Source organism: Leishmania donovani, chromosome 24 (genome assembly GCF_000227135.1).
Source record: "Leishmania donovani BPK282A1 complete genome, chromosome 24".
Lineage (NCBI taxonomy): Eukaryota > Euglenozoa > Kinetoplastea > Trypanosomatida > Trypanosomatidae > Leishmania > Leishmania donovani.
This window is the reverse complement of record NC_018251.1, coordinates 110,656-115,937: the sequence shown is the minus strand read 5'-3', so window position 1 is coordinate 115,937 and position 5,282 is coordinate 110,656.

Here is a 5,282-nt window from a genome sequence, read left to right as displayed (position 1 = left end):
CACCACCAGGGAGCGATGCGTTGGCGCACACGCGGCCGCTGCACATGAGTGGTGTGTGTGTGTGTGTGTGTGCTCCTGCGCGGCTCCGCACGGAGTGGATGCTTGCATACTCGGGTGGCTCCTGGCAAAAGGTCGTGGCGGCACCGTCATCCGGCGTGTGCGGCGAAAACCAGCTATGGAGTTGAAGCGCTGTAGATGGGCCTCCTTAATGAGGTGTGGCTGCCCGTCGCAATTTGGGGGGGTCCCTACGATGACTGCGACTGCCACGGTGTGAAAGTGCTCATGAGGGCTTGTGCGGTGTTTCGCTAGCACTGGCCCACCACAAGGTAGTGCCGTAGAGCACTGCTGATGCGGAAAATGCAATGTAGATACAGCGGAGGGGACCCTTTCACGGGCCCTACGCGCCCGGGCAGCCTACCCTCTGCTTGGCAGGTGGAGGCTGGGCCGTTTTTTTCCCGGCTACTTCTGCACCGTGTTGGCCAACGCTGCGCATCGGCTGGACGTCCACGCCGAGAGGCCGAGGGTGGAGATGCGCTTGCAAGTACTTTCGTGCGACAAAGGGTGGCAGCGGGTTGCGGTGTCGCACACCGAGGAGGGTGCACCTTGTTTTGGGTGAGCCATCCGCTCTGCCAAGCGCTCCCGTGTCCAGCGCTCTCTCTTCCAGGGGGCGAACGACCGCACGGCTCATATGTTAGCCATGCCTGCAGAGGGTGCCAGGAGTGTGAGACCATCCGCGCAGACGGCGGGGCGCAGCCCGGGGATCCTGCTGAGCCCCACACCCAGCGAGTTTGCCACAAGGAAGACAAGGGCCTACAGCTGATCGTTGTGGAGCTCGGCGTGTAAGCTTGGCCATCTACGCTGTCGTCTTGCGGAACCGAACACGGGTGCGGCAACTGTTCAAGGAATTCATGATGTCGCGGGTGCGGCACGGACTCGATGCTTGAACTTCTCCAGCGCCATGATAGCGCTGCGTTCTAGCGAGTCGACCGCGAGAGCGGGCTCCGCAAGCACTGCCCCTGTCTTGGCACTTGGCTGGCGCTGTGGTGCTCTGCGAAGGGGCAAGTCCACAGGGTCCACGGTGGAATTGTGAGTACGGAGGCCAGAGTGCTATGGCGAAATTCTGTCTTCTAGATGGTCGCGTAGTCGCCGCGAGACCATTCGCTCCAGTAACTTCCAGGGGTACGGGCACGGGTTAGGGTTACGGTTAGGGCACGGGTCACTGGGGCCCGAGGACGCAGAATTATCGCGAGGCATGCTTGGCTTTAGGAGGGGCACCATACGATACTTTATCCATGCAGCAGGAGCGCAGCCGGTGGCAACGCTCTGGTTCTAGACGTTCACCAGCGCTCTCTTGCCGTGCACTGGTAGGACCTCGACGCTGTCATAGAGAACTTAGTCGGCGCCCGGGGCGGAACCGCAGTGAGCTTCATGAGGTGCCACCACGCGCTCACCCATCATCCTAGGAGGTTTGAAAGACGTGGCGCCCGGGTCTCAGTGGCAGGCGGGGCGGGGCTGCCGGATGCCGCTTGAACCTCTGTTGGAGTATCGTCACCGGTGCGTTGGCCTGCTCTCTCGCACTGAGGTGGCGCTCGCCCTGTCTCACTGCTGTTTTGTGCAGTGCATGTGGGGACATGGATAGCGTGGATGCTTGCCCGCGATCGAAAGCTGCTGGAGGTGAAGGCGCTGCAGGACTCTATCCACCCTCCAAAGCCGCCCTTTTCAAGCTCGATGATGGCCACATCCCCGAGAGGGCAATGTTCTGGCGACGCGCAGGCTTCCTTCTCACGAGCGACTTCCAGTCGTGTCAGCTATAGCGACGAGAATGAACTATAGACGGCTTCACCAGGAAAGGCAGCTTTCCTGGTGGCCTTCGCTACTAGTCGAGGCATCGAACCTGCCTTATCTCAGCGGTATACTATGTGGCTTGCGTATGTGTAGTGGGGCTGTGGTGGGTGCGGATGCATGGTCGATTCGCCCTCCCTCCCCGGCGCGCTTTCCGCTTGTCGTAGTGGTGGAGGCCGGCGCGGCGCTCTGAAGCTCGCGCATCTTCACTTCTTTGCGGCTGTTATGGGCACGGTCTTTTCCGGCTGACTTTCCAACCACGGCGCGGTGTGGTTTCCTGTTCGCTTCGTGGAAAGAGCACACGGGGGTGCCAGCCATCACTAGCGGCGCCGGGCCATATCCCTCCCCAAAGCGGACAGCGAGCTCGACCACGCACTGGCCACTCAGCTTCGTGGTAACGGTGACCCCATCCTCCATGAGGTGGTCGAGCGCGAGGGTGCTGTCTCCGCGGCCCCGTCTGCGCGGTGCCATGCGGAGGTGTCGATAGCGCTTGCGCACGTCACGTATGCGACTGAACCATTTTTTTTTTCGGCGGTGATCTCAGCCCGGCCGGGTCGTCTTTTCGTGCCCCACAGCGGGGGGTGCGGGTCGGCATCCGTCCTGATAGAGCGAGGACTGGCTGCGACATTGCCTGGCATCTCATCGAGAGAACTCCCTGTGTCACCAGGCCACTTCTAGTTGTGTGGCCGGACGTGAGGGCACATGCGTCTAGTAGGGTCACCGCCGCAAAGTCAGACCGTCACTGCTGCAACCTCGTCCCTGAGAACGAGGGGAGGGCACAAATCTGTGCCCGTGACCTGCGTTGTGGGCACCGAGACGCCACAACGGTGCTTCTCCTCTACCGCTACACCGGCATGCTGATAACCAGAGGGGTCCAAACACCTTGCAGGGGTGTCGGGGTGGAATGCATCGCTTGCAGAGCACAGATCCGTATCGAGGATTCAAGGAGCCGTGCCAATCAACACCGCGTGGCGTCGTCCCGCCTACTTCAATTTCAGTGCATGCAGGGCGGGCTAGGACCAGGACAAGGCTCTCAGCACAACGGCCTCACAGCGAAAGCAGGAAAAAAAGAAAGATACATATGTTTCTTGAACCGTCGGCACGACTCATCGTGAGCTGGTCCAAACAGGATCACGGCCGCAAGTCTTTTTGGCTCCGCGACAGGCTGCTTGGCCTCCCCACAGAGTGGATGCTACACTCTGATACCACGCTGAGATGCCCGGCATCATCAGAGAGTGAATGAAAACAGACGAACGTCGAAAATAAAAACAATACGGAAAAACACGGCTGGGGATGAGAAGACAATGAAATCTTCGTACTGGATGAGAACCAACTTCGTTTAAGGGAGGCGCACGCGTTCAGAGATTCATATACGCATACAACGAGAGAGCGACCGGCAGAGGTCAAACCCGCGATGCCGAAAAACTGCAGAAAAGACATACATACCAAGAAGCCATACGAAAACATGAAGGGCGCGAGGGAAGGAGGAAGAGAAAGGCCATACACCGACAGCCGACTGCGGCAAGCAGCCCTCTTTCTTTTCCTCGCTTGTCGAATCAAACAACGAATAAGCCCACACAGAGCAGCGCAAAAAAAAAAAGTGATGCGCGCCGCTGTGTGTGTATGTGTGTTAGTCTGTTTGCCCTATGCAGCGTCCCCGAGACGCGGACAACACATGCGCCAGAGAGAGAGGTGCGTCAGGCAACACACACACAAGAAAACCAAGGCCACTCCACATAAAATTTAGAGAAGAAGTGTGTGTAAACGATGGCGAGAGAAAGTATGTTACTCTTTATGATAATAAGAAGGTCTTCGAAAAAAAAAAACGTGTGGGGGGCTGCCTTCATCCAAGTGAGCTCAGTGGCATAGGATCTAGGAAAGACCCCACTCCACACCTCAACACACACATACACACTTCCCCCCACCCTCCCTCTGCAAAGGTCAACAGATAGGAGAGACAGAAAATGGGATATGTAGAGAAACAGAATAATAAGGAAAAACAAGCAACCGGAGAAGCAAACGTCTTTACCTCATTCTCTGCCACACCACCAAAAGACACCGGCAAACCACACCAAACCACACATTTTTTCTCTGTTTCGCTATTCGCTTTTTTTTTGCTTCCCCCGCTCTTTTTTTTACTGTAGGGGGACGGTGAGAGGGAGGGAGGGGTGGAGGGCATCTCTGTTTAACAGATCATCGACGTGGACAAGGGGGAGGGTCGTTGGGGGCGCACACACACACACACATACGAGCCAAACGGGCGCACGGATGATCAGGAAACAGTGGTGTGCGCGTGGGCGCACCAACACATGGAGAAGTCGAAACAGCGACAACAAGGGCAACAAGGGCAACAAAAAAAAACGGAGAGAGGGGAGGAGCGAGAGAGAGAGAGCGAGTGGGCGTGGAGTCGGGTGTAATGCAAACAGACACAGGCACACAGATACGCACGTCCCAAAGGGAAAAATAAACGGCCTCCGCTCACCCACACATGCTTACTACCACCACACATGCACACAGAGGGACGCAAAGGCCTGCCTCCGCATCTTCCTGGCCCCCCTGCCTATCCCCATCTCGCTCTCCACATCTAAAGTTGGGGTGATTGCGCGACGACAGGGAAGGGAAGAGGTAACACAGAGAAAGAGAGTGGGTTGGTGCTGAACAGGGCTGCGTGGGAGGGGGCTGAGCAAAGAATCCAGAGAGTAAGAAGGCGAAACAAAGAAAAAAAAACACACGGCTCACGGCTTGTCATCATTCACACCCTCCCCTTGCGCACCGAAAGCACAGCTCCAACGGCGATGCCCCACACACACGCACGCAGGCACAGGATGCACGAAGCGTCGGCAGCGCGCTATCAGGGAGTGAGAGAGGGAGAGAGAGCTTTCCGGAGACAGGCGATACACGCAAAAAATACAGCAGCCATGAGACGATACGCCGCCATTCGTTTCCGTCTTCACATTTGCCAGGCGTCCACGAAGAGCACTGCACCGCTTTTTTACACTGCAGAGGAGGAGCCCTCGCATTCCAGCCACAAGGCACACGCATGCACATGCACATGGACATAGACGCACAAAAAGACTATTCGACAGTGTGGCCCCCTGAGCCGCCTTCACTCCCTCACAGTGTACATGGTGATGGAGGTGAGCACAAGGAAGGAGCCCAGCAGAAACGTCCCGTTCAGCGGCGTGTGGAACAGAAACACGGACGCCGTGCTGCTCAGCACAATCGCGAACGCCGTCGAGAACGACTTCAGGATGTTGTCGCAGTAGCGCACCACCAGAGCCACGAGGATCCCGCCAATCGCCTGCAGAACCACCAGAAACCACACCAGCCTGGTGAAGCCGTCGAAGAACGTGCTTGTGAACTCATCAAGCCCGCCCGCCCCCTCTTCCGGCTGGAAGATCTCGCACAAGAACACAATAAAGAAGTACACGACCGAGAAG